The sequence below is a fragment of the Narcine bancroftii genome, chromosome 1, assembly GCF_036971445.1.
Source record: "Narcine bancroftii isolate sNarBan1 chromosome 1, sNarBan1.hap1, whole genome shotgun sequence".
Lineage (NCBI taxonomy): Eukaryota > Metazoa > Chordata > Chondrichthyes > Torpediniformes > Narcinidae > Narcine > Narcine bancroftii.
Genome location: NC_091469.1, coordinates 200418220 through 200430930, shown reverse-complemented (window position 1 = coordinate 200430930; position 12711 = coordinate 200418220). Strand labels below are relative to the sequence as shown.

Here is a 12711-nt window from a genome sequence, read left to right as displayed (position 1 = left end):
TATTAGAGGAAAAATCAGAACTTAATTTTTTTTATCAGTAGACTTAATGTTTTATCTTAACGTTGTCTGTGAATTCAGCCAGCATAAAAAATGTTTTAGTGAAACATTTTTTTAATAAAACTAGAAATGCCATTGGAAAAACATATAGGATCCTGGACTTTGGAAATAGTGTCATAGATCACAGGAACCAGAATCAGAATCAGGATTTATTGCCATAAATAAGTGTTTTGTGGCAACATCGTAGTGCAAACATTCATATTATAACCATCTTACAACATTACTATAAAAAATAAAATAAATAATGATAATAATATTGCACAAAAAGTAAGCCAGTATCCTTGATTCATTGATTATTCAGGAATCAGATGGCAGCAGGGAAGAAGCTGCCCTTATGCCGCTGAGTGCTTAACTTTAGGCTCTTGAATCTTTTCCCTGATGGTAGCAGAGTGAAGAGGGCATGGTCTGGGTGGTGGGGGACTTTAAGGATAAAGGCTGCTCTTTTAAGACATTGCCTCATGTAGATGTCCTCGATGGAGTGAAGTCTGGTGCCTGTGATGTTGTAGACCGAGTTAACAACCCTCTGGAGTTTATTCTTGTCCTGAGAGTTGCTGCCTCCATACTAGGCAGTGATACAACCAGCCAGAATGCGCTCCACAGTACACCTGCAGAAGTTTACAAGAGAATTTGGTGACATTCCAAATCTCCTCAGACACCAAGCCTTCTTTGTGATTGCATCAAGATGGAGGCTCCAGGTTAGATCCTCGGTGGTGTTAACACCCAGGAATTTGAAGTTCTTGACCCTCTCCACTATTGAGCCCTCAATGAGGACTGGGTCATGTTCCCCTGACTTCCTCCTGAAGTCCACAATTATCTCCTTGGTTTTGCTGACATTGAGCGCAAGATTGTTGTCAATGCAGCATCTAATGAGCTGATCTATCTCCCTCCTGTACGCATCCTCATTGCCATGCAGGAAACCTTGATGAATTTTTAGCCATAACTGGAGCACTGCACTGAGCCCGAGTGCCAAGCTTTGGGCACAATATGAAGGTTTCAAAGAGGATACAGAAAATATTTTGAAAGAATAATTCCAGGGATGAGTGATGTGGATAGGCCAGAGAAAGTGGCGTAGAGAATGTTGTGAGGGAATCTGATGTGTGATCATTATAACCATCAAGGTAATAGACAGATAGTGTGAAACATTTCCATTGGGCAAAAGGTTCATGAAACAAGTGCCAAAGAATGAAGAGAACAGAAAATGATGTAGGGAGTGGGCAGGGTGGGCTTTTGCATTGTGGATGGGAGTTGTGTAGTCAGGATGGTGGTGGATGAGAGTACAATGGTAGCATTCAAAAGGGTGATGGATGAGTGAGTATCTAAGAGGTGAGAATCAGCATGGATTTGGGGAGAGACCAGATGATGGAGCTTGCTGAATTATTTTTATATACAGCTAGAATTGGCGAAATAGGCCAAATGGTCTCCTTCTGTGCAGCAACCATTCCAGGATTCTGAACAGCATAAAATCAAAGCATTATTTATAACGATTAACTTGTCGACTTCAAACACCCCAAGTAATATTTTCATTAACTTGCAAATTTTCGGGAGGAAGTCACATGATGGAGTAGTGACCGTTAAGAAAATACCAGCCCTCTCCAGAAAAGTTAAAAAAAAGGTAGAGAAAAAACAAAGTCACTAACACAGAAACCATAACAAATTGAAAGTGAAAGTGTGGAGAAAATGGCAACAAAGAAAGAAAAACCAAAAACAACAGGAAGAAAAGAAGAAGGAAGGTCATCGGAAGAGGAAGGTGAAGGCCTTACCGGTACGAGGAAACCCGCCGTGGAGAGAGAAGCCCTCTCACTGAGGTCAGTGGAAACCCCAAACTCAGGACTACAAAGATGGCTCACGGAGCCAAACAAAAGTGCACAACTGCACATGCGCGAATCCTCGCGCATGCGCAATGCACAAGACAAAAACAACACCAACGGGAAGAGGGACCAGCTGAGGAGTAAATCTCCACAGCCGAAACAGACAAGTATAACATGACAGCAAGACTCTCAACAGGAAAACATAGAAAATAACGAGAACAAGAAGGAAGAGAATAAAAATAGGAAATCAAAGAAACAACAGATGACCAACTCAGAGGAAGAAGACCAACACCAAGACACTTTTAATAAAAATAAGAAGACCAAAAATACCCAACAAAATAAAATAAACAACCCAACAAGAAAACCAGAAGAGACAGAGGTAAAGGACACAGATCCTGGACTCAGAAGAAGAGGAGGAAGAACACAGAGAAATGGAAGATGAAGGGAAGGGCAAGTACATGGATATATCTTTTTTTAAAGAATATATGGAGTCAGTAAAAGAATGGCAGTCACAAGAATTCAGTGAAATAAAAAGAAGAATAAAAAGTACAGAAGAAAAAGTGAATAGATTAGAGATGATCATGACAGAAATAGGAAAAAAAGTGGACAAGGTGGAAGAACGAGAAACAGCCATAGAAATGGAGGTAGATGACTTAAAAAAGAAACTAGAAGAAAACCCTACCAAACTTTAAGAATTATTATAGAGCCGCACAATTAAGATACCCAGCGGTACTTAAAATAGTTATCCCGGGGCAGCAAAGCAAACTATTCTCGGATCTGGAAAAAGCACGAAAATTTGCAGAACAACTACAAAACAGACAGAGAGATGAAGAGATGTAACAAGAACAAAAATGACAACAAAATAGAGTATAAGTAAGAACTAAGAAGGGAAAGAAAGGGAAGAAAGGAAGTAAGGAGGGAATAAGAGAGTGACCTTTGTTATATATGAAGATTAAAATCTTTTCTGGGGGGGCTGGGTGGGGAAGAATAACAGTCACTGTGAAATCAGTTGACACTTGCGAGCGGATTCGCAAATCCAAATGGAGAGGGGAGATGTGGTTGCCCGACAAGGGACAAAGGGCAACTCAGAAAGGGGAGGGACTATTGGGGTTAAAGGAATTTTAGATATGAGAATAGTGGAAATGTTTTATGTTTTAGAAATGTTGTCTTATAATGTGTTCAAAAAAAGAAAGCAAAAATGGATAAGAAGGGAAGGTGGTGATGAGGAAATGGAAAGGAAAGATAAACAAAGTATGAAATGACTATGTTGAACTATATGACTTTAAATATTAATGGAATACATAACCAAATCAAAAGGAAGAAACTGTTAAATTCACTGAAAAAAGAAAAAAATGATATAGCATTCATACAAGAAACACATCTAACTGAAGTGGAACACAAGAAATTAAAGAGAGATTGGATAGGACATGTAACAGCAGCATCATATAATTCAAAAGCCAGAGGAGTAGCTATATTAATCAATAAAAATGTACCAATCAAAATAGAAGAGGAAATAATAGATCCAGCAGGGAGATATGTAATGATAAAATGTCAGATATATTCAGAATTTTGGAATTTACTCAATGTATACTCACCTAATGAAGAAGATCAAAAATTTATGCAAGATATCTTTTTGAAGATAGCAGATACGCAAGGGAACATACTATTAGGAGGGGATTTTAACCTTAATTTGGACTCAAACATGGATAAAACTGGAAAAAAAATTAACAGAAAGAACAAAGTAACCAAATATATAATTAAATCGATGCAAGAAATTCAACTTTTGGATATATGGAGGAAACAACACCCAAAGGAAAAGGAATATTCATATTATTCGGGTAGACAAAAAACATACTCAAGAATAGACCTATTCCTGTTATCAGCCCACATTCAAGGGAGAGTTAGGAAAACGGAATATAAAGCTAGACTATTATCGGATCACTCACCCCTGTTATTGGCAATAGAGCTAGAGGACATCGCACCAAGAATGTATAGATGGAGATTAAACTCCATGCTACTTAAAAGATAGGATTTTAGAGAATTAATTGAACGACAAATTAAAATGTACTTTGAAATAAATACGGAATCAGTGAAAGATAAGTTTATACTATGGGACGCAATGAAAGCGTTCATCAGAGGGCAAATAATAAGTTATGTAACTAAGATGAAGAAGGACTACAATCGGGAAACAGAACAGTTGGAAAGGGAAATAACAAATACAGAAAAAGAATTAGCAATAAAGGAAGATACAACTAAAAGAAGAGAATTGGCAGACAAAAAAAAATATGAAACACTACAAACATATAAGGTGGAGAAGAACATAATGAAGACAAAACAGAAATATTATGAGCTAGGAGAAAAAATGCACAAAATTCTAGCGTGGCAGCTTAAGACAGAACAAACTAAAAGAATGGTATTTGCATTAAGGAAAAAGGACAAACAAATTACATATAATCCAATGGAGATCAATGAAAACTTCAGAGAATTCTATGAACAACTATATCAAACTGAAAACGAAGGGAAAGAAGACAAAATAGATGAATTTCTAACTAAAATTGAACTACCGAAATTACAAACAGAGGAGAAAAATAAATTAATAAAGCCATTTGAAATAGAAGAATTACAGGAGATATTAAAAAAACTCTTCTTTGGCTTGGCTTCGCGGACGAAGATTTATGGAGGGGGTAAAAAGTCCACGTCAGCTGCAGGCTCGTTTGTGGCTGACCAGTCCGATGCGGGACAGGCAGACACGATTGCAGCGGTTGCAAGGGAAAATTGGTTGGTTGGGGTTGGGTGTTGGGTTTTTCCTCCTTTGCCTTTTGTCAGTGAGGTGGGCTCTGCGGTCTTCTTCAAAGGAGGCTGCTGCCCGCCAAACTGTGAGGCGCCAAGATGCACGGTTTGAGGCGTTATCAGCCCACTGGCGGTGGTCAATGTGGCAGGCACCAAGAGATTTCTTTAGGCAGTCCTTGTACCTTTTCTTTGGTGCACCTCTGTCACGGTGGCCAGTGGAGAGCTCGCCATATAATACGATCTTGGGAAGGCGATGGTCCTCCATTCTGGAGACGTGACCCATCCAGCGCAGCTGGATCTTCAGCAGCGTGGACTCGATGCTGTCGACCTCTGCCATCTCGAGTACCTCGACGTTAGGGGTGTGAGCGCTCCAATGGATGTTGAGGATGGAGCGGAGACAACGCTGGTGGAAGCGTTCTAGGAGCCGTAGGTGGTGCCGGTAGAGGACCCATGATTCGGAGCCGAACAGGAGTGTGGGTATGACAACGGCTCTGTATACGCTTATCTTTGTGAGGTTTTTCAGTTGGTTGTTTTTCCAGACTCTTTTGTGTAGTCTTCCAAAGGCGCTATTTGCCTTGGCGAGTCTGTTGTCTATCTCATTGTCGATCCTTGCATCTGATGAAATGGTGCAGCCGAGATAGGTAAACTGGTTGACCGTTTTGAGTTTTGTGTGCCCGATGGAGATGTGGGGGGGCTGGTAGTCATGGTGGGGAGCTGGCTGATGGAGGACCTCAGTTTTCTTCAGGCTGACTTCCAGGCCAAACATTTTGGCAGTTTCCGCAAAGCAGGACGTCAAGCGCTGAAGAGCTGGCTCTGAATGGGCAACTAAAGCGGCATCATCTGCAAAGAGTAGTTCACGGACAAGTTTCTCTTGTGTCTTGGTGTGAGCTTGCAGGCGCCTCAGATTGAAGAGACTGCCATCCGTGCGGTACCGGATGTAAACAGTGTCTTCATTGTTGGGGTCTTTCATGGCTTGGTTCAGCATCATGCTGAAGAAGATTGAAAAGAGGGTTGGTGCGAGAACACAGCCTTGCTTCACGCCATTGTTAATGGAGAAGGGTTCAGAGAGCTCATTGCTGTATCTGACCCGACCTTGTTGGTTTTCGTGCAGTTGGATAATCATGTTGAGGAACTTTGGGGGACATCCGATGCGCTCTAGTATTTGCCAAAGCCCTTTCCTGCTCACGGTGTCGAAGGCTTTGGTGAGGTCAACAAAGGTGATGTAGAGTCCTTTGTTTTGTTCTCTGCACTTTTCTTGGAGCTGTCTGAGGGCAAAGACCATGTCAGTGGTTCCTCTGTTTGCGCGAAAGCCGCACTGTGATTCTGGGAGAATATTCTCGGCGACACTAGGTATTATTCTATTTAGGAGAATCCTAGCGAAGATTTTGCCTGCAATGGAGAGCAACGTGATTCCCCTGTAGTTTGAGCAGTCTGATTTCTCGCCTTTGTTTTTGTACAGGGTGATGATGGTGGCATCACGAAGATCCTGAGGCAGTTTACCTTGGTCCCAACAAAGCTTGAAAAACTCATGCAGTTTGGCATGCAGAGTTTTGCCGCCAGCCTTCCAGACTTCTGGGGGGATTCCATCCATACCTGCTGCTTTGCCACTTTTCAGTTGTTCGATTGCCTTATATGTCTCATCCAGGGTGGGAACCTCATCCAGCTCTAGCCTTAGGGGCTGTTGAGGGAGCTGGAGCAGGGCGGAATCTTGGACTGAGCGGTTGGTACTGAAAAGAGATTGGAAGTGTTCTGACCATCGGTTGAGGAGGGTAGACGGCGGCGGCCCCGATACGGGCAGGAGCAAGGGGGAGACGGCGGCCCCGGCCTCGGTCGAGTGAGGCAGGCAGAGGCCCCGGTCCGGACAGGGAGTGGGAGGCGGCGGCCCCAGTCCAGGCACAGGGAGAGCAGCAGCGGCCCCGGCCCCGGTCTGGGCGAAGGGTAGACGGCGGCGGCCCCGATACGGGCAGGAGCAAGGGGGAGGCGGCGGCCCCAGTCCGGGCACAGGGAGAGCAGCGGCGGCCCCGGCCCCGGTCCGGGCGAAGGGTAGACGGCGGCGGCCCCGATACGGGCAGGAGCAAGGGGGAGACGGCGGTCCCGGCCTCGGTCGAGTGAGGCAGGCGGAGGCCCCTGTCCGGGCACAGGGAGAGCAGCAGCGGCCCCGGCCCCGGTCCGGGCGAAGGGTAGACGGCGGCGGCCCCGATACGGGCAGGAGCAAGGGGGAGACGGCGGCCCCAGTCCGGGCACAGGGAGAGCAGCAGCGGCCCCGGCCCCGGTCCGGGCGAAGGGTAGACGGCGGCGGCCCCGATACGGGCAGGATTAAAAAAACTACCGAACAATAAAACACCAGGAGAGGATGGACTCCCAATAGAATTCTATAAAACATTTAAAGACTTATTAATTCCTCCCCTCCTGGAAGTAATCAACCAGATTGATAAAACAAAAAACATACCAGATTCATGTAAAACAGCAATAATTACAGTAATACCAAAGACAGGGAAAGATCCACTAGCACCAGCATCATATAGACCAATATCTCTACTTAACACAGATTATAAGATAATAGTTAAACTATTAGCAAACAGATTGACCGACTATGTACCAAAAATAGTAAATCTAGACCAAACTGGATTTATTAAAAAAAGACGAACAACGGACAATATCTGTAAATTTATTAACTTAATTCATGCAGTAGAAGGAAATAAAACTCCAACAGTAGCGGTTGCTTTAGACGCAGAGAAGGCCTTTGACAGAGTAGAATGGAATTATTTATTCAAAGTACTACAAAAATTCAGCCTTCCAGAGAAATATATTAATTGGATTAAAGCATTATATAAGGGGCCATTGGCGAAAGTGAGAGTAAATGGATATATATCAAAACAATTTAACTTAAGCAGATCAACAAGGCAGGGATGTCCACTATCTCCCTCACTGTTCACGTTAGCTATAGAACCACTGGCAGAACTGATAAGAACAGAAAATAAAATAAGAGGGATAAAAATAAAAGAGAAGGAATATAAAATCAGTCCATTTGCAGATGACTTTATAATATACTTAACAGAACAAGAAATATCAATAAAAGAATTACATAGGAAATTGAAGGAATATGGAGAAGTATTGGGGTACAAGATCAACGCAAATAAAAATGAAGCAATGCCAATGAATAATGCGGATTTCACAAAGTTTAAGAAAGAATCACCATTTAGTTGCAAACACAAGCAATGTGATACCTAGGAATACATCTATATAAACTAAATTATCATCCATTAATGAAAGAAATTACAAGACGACTTAGAGCATTGGAAAGACTTACCACTAATACTGATAGGAAGGATAAACTGTATTAAAATGAACATTTTCCCAAGGATACAATACCTATTTCAGTCATTACCAATTCACCTAACAGAGAAATTATTCAAGGAGCTAAAGAAAATAATATTGGAAATTCTTATGGAAAGGGGGGAAACCGAGGATAGCACTAGATAAATTAACAGTATGGTACAAACAAGGAGGCTTACAACTACCAAACTTTAAGAATTATTATAGAGCCGCACAATTAAGATACCTATCAGATTTTTATCAAACAAGGGAAAAACCAGATTGGACCAGATTAGAACTAGATAAAATAGGGGAGAAGATACCTGAACATATACTATATAAATGGGATGAAAAATTGGTGCTACGTAGGAATTCACCGGTATTGCATCATCTGCTCAACATTTGGAAGAAGATTCACGTAGAAAGGAATAAAACAAATTACCAACTACCAAAACTAATATTGACGCAAAATCAACTAATCCCTTTCACAATAGATAACCTTTCCTTCAGAGAATGGGAGAGAAAAGGGATCAAAAGAATAGAAAATTGTTTTTCGGGAAATAAATTATTATCCTTTGAACAAATGAAGGATAAATATAATATAACTCATGATACAATGTTTGCATACCACCAACTGAAAACCTGCTTGAAGGACAAATTGGGAAACAGTCTGAGGTTACCAGAAGGAAGCAATTTTGAATATGTGATTACAGACACAATGATAATTAAAAAATTTATAACAAACATTTACATCAAACTGCAAGAAAAGGAGAACAAGGAAACAAATGGTAAACCTAAACAAAAATGGAAACAAGATCTAAACATAAAGATAAAGAATGAAACATGGGAAAAGCTATGCTCTGGAACTATGAGAAATACAATAGACACGAGGTTACGCATGATACAATATAACTGGATACACAGGCTATACATCACATCTCAAAAGTTAAATTAATGGGACCCAACCGTATCAGACAGATGTTTTCGCTGTAAAAAGGAAACGGGAACAACAATTCATGCAATTTGGACATGTGAGAAAGTGAAAAAATTTTGGGAAGATCTAAACCAGATATTAAATAAAATCACAAAAAGCAATATACCAAAAAAACCAGAGATTTTCCTCCTAAGTAATAAAAGAAATAAAGAATTTGGACTTGATTTGGATGGTGTACAAAAAAGATTTTTGTTATGATAGCCCTAGCTGTAGCAAAAAAATGTATTATGTCAACCTGGAAATTAGAAGACAACTTGAGAATACAACAATGGTACATAGAAATGAATAAATGTATTCCATTAGAAAAAATAACATATAATTTAAGAAATAACATCACAATATTCGAACAAATATGGGAGCCATACATGAAACATAATAGAAAAATCCTACCATGGACTTCCACCACCTAAAATGACAGAAGGAGAAGATAACGAAAAGAACTGACTCAGTAAAATTTATTGTTTATTTTTATTAAGTGACAACATTGTTTAACGGGTTTAATGTATCTTATAGATTGAACTTCAAATAAATGGGAAAGGGGGTGAGGGAGGGAGGGAGGGAAGAGAGGGGGGGAAAGGGGGAGAAAATGACACTATATATTCAAGAGAAAAAATGTTTGTATGTATCTTGGTCAATATGGTTTATAGTGTGAAAAATAAAAAATTTTTTTAAAACTTGCAGATTTTCACAGTCTCTATTGTCTACTTGGGGGGGATGGGCCTCACACACACACACACTCACGCATGACTGTGCACACATGCACACACACACACACACACATATATATATATACAAACACACATACATGACTGTGTATATACACACACATACACACATGCATGACTGTGCCCACATACACACAGATAGGCACTATACACATATATGAAAACATGCACTAATACATGCACATAATACACACAAACTAAACACACACACACTCATACAGTGTGTATATATATATATATATATATAAAATATATATATATAGATATATCTATACATACAAACACTATAAACACAGACATGCTCATACTGTATACACACAAATATACACACCCAAACACATATACTCGCAAATTTGTTCACATACACACCTATGCATGACTGTGCAAACACATAAACATATGCATGATAGTATACACAAGCACTACACGTGCACCCGCGTGCCCGAGCACACACGTCCACACATGCATTACTGTGCGCACATACCTGCATAGGCACTACACATAGATATATGAAAACATGCACATATTCATGCATACTATACACACACAAACTAAATACAGACAGACACATATACACATACTACATATACACACACAACACACATAGACATGCACACAGTACACTCACACACAGTGGCAGCCACTTAAACATGTTAATAGTTCTATTGTTTCAGTAAGATTGCTGTTTTAACTAGTGCTACAGATTGTCTCAGTCTTTTCTTAACAGAGCAGTGTTCTGACCCACACCTGTAACACAAGCTCACTTTAACAAACACACAGAGATGCAAATACAGTCATAAGCACACAAGTTGACGAGCACACTCGTACATGCATACAGATGCACCAATATGCTCATATATGCATGTAGAAAAATCACACGTGCATATGAACACATACACATAATGCACTGCCACTTCAGTCGGCTGCATCACAGTCATGGTGTTGACAATGATGAAAGCTAAACTTAATGGATTAACTGAGGATCAGCTGTCACAAAATTGTTTACTTGCGTTATTCCATTCAGTCTTCTTAAAACTATTGGGCTGGTATTTGCTGTTGTGTAAATAATGCTTCAATAAAATGAGAACCAGCCTCCTGTGACATTAGATCCTGCTCATATTTATTCTATGTTCAACATAGATTATCCGAAATGACCGGATTGCTGTTTTTGGGAGCTTGCTATGTGAAAATTTGCTGCCACATGTTTGACATTGCTTAGTGACTGCACTTCAATGAAACAAATTTAATTGACAGTAACAATCACTGAGATCACAGAAGGTTTGAAAGAAGTACAAGTGTCTTCACATCTTATTTTCATCTCTAATGCAAAACTGCAGGATCCATTTAAAAAGCCTAGCTGTTAAAAAGAACTAGTGATTGAAAATCCAAATGTATAATTTTTCCTCATTCAGTTTTAAAGTCAACAGATTTGAACATGAAAACAGGATTGCATGCAATATTGATAGATCATTAAATGTTGCCTCAAGAATGAAGCTGAGTGGTGCTCGCTTCGGCAGCACATATACTAAAATTGGAACGATACAGAGAAGATTAGCATGGCCCCTGCACAAGGATGACACGCAATTCGTGAAGCATTCCATATTTTTAAAAAAAAAAATAATTAAAAAAAAGAATGAAGTGGATGGGAGTGTGGGCAGGATAAAAGGGAGATGAGTGCAAGATTAGTACAGATGGGGGCTGGATGATTGGCATGGATTAGATGGGATGAAGGGCCTGTTACTGTGCTTTGTGATTCTATGATTCTCTATGCTAAATTTTGGGCTGGCACATCAGGGAAAGGACTGAGGGAGTGCCATATTCTCAGTGTAAGATGAGTCCAAGTTCCTCTCTGCTCACTCCGATGGAAGTTGGGATGATGTGACACTGCAAGAGGATAAGAGTGCATGATTAAAATGTTCAAAGGGTTAGAGAACATGGTCCAAATGCAGGCAAATATGACTATCCCAGGATGCCATTTTGGCTGACATAAATAAGTTGGGACAAAGGGCCTCCTGCACTGTACGATTCTCTATGACTCAGATTTTACAGGATTCATGGCCAGTCATTTTCTCTCAGCTGTTGACAATGAAACAGGTTAATGTTGTCCAATAGATTCTGCTCACAAGTTAGGTGCTATACTTTCATCTATTCCCACATTAACGACATCTCAATTCGTAACCTGCGATAAAGACAAATATTCAGCAGATCAGGCATCATCTGTGGAGAAATTTTTTTGTGGAATTCATTTAGAAGTAGGTAGCTACGAACCAGTTTGAGATATAATTGTCACCTTCTTTGACAGGTACATGGATGGGAGAGGTAGGGAGGGCTACAGTCAGGGTACAGGTCAGTGGGAGTAGGAAAGAAAATGGTTCGGAACAGACTAGAGGGGCCGAGGTGACCTGTTTCTGTGCTGTAATTGTTCTATGGTTCTATATCCAACCTCTCTCCCAAATGCCATATTTATTCAATCTTGTACATTTTTTTTCTTGATCCATTAATTTTCTTTCCAAGGCTTAAGCTTGCATCATGTTGAAATGAATTGTAAATATTGTGGAACTCTGTTTTAGTTTTATTTTTGTCCCCTTTGTGCCAATGGAATAATGAATCTCACGCAAAAGGAAGAACGGCCAGTTCTGAACAGATAAATCGTACAGAGCAAATATTGGGCTGTAATTCAATTGAGAGATTTCATTAACTAAAATAATCCAAGGCTGTAAGGTAATTGAGAGGTTTAAGATCCCATCTTTCTTTTAAGACATAAATATGGATATATGAATTTAATGCGTCCTGTTAAAAGGAAATCAGAGATAGCAAAGTGGCCTAGCAGCATATAATTGTCAACCAGCTCTTGGTATTCAATTGAATAATAAGTAATGATTTTAATTTATATAATTTTCTTTGTATGGGACCTTTAAAATGGATCAAGTTCATCAGAACATTGTTGTGTTTTTATTCATTTATAGAGCCTGGATTTCCCTGCTGATGTCAATATTATGACACCTACTCCTCAAAAGGTGAT

At 40.1% G+C, this 12711-nt stretch overlaps 1 non-coding gene across 1 annotated transcript; it reads left to right on the top strand.

The window, feature by feature from the left end:
- Positions 1–11190: 11190 nt before the first annotated feature.
- Positions 11191–11296, top strand: LOC138752094 (U6 spliceosomal RNA). The gene has a single exon (XR_011350368.1). It is a non-coding gene; the product is annotated as a U6 spliceosomal RNA (small nuclear RNA).
- The last annotated feature ends 1415 nt before the right edge of the window (positions 11297–12711 follow it).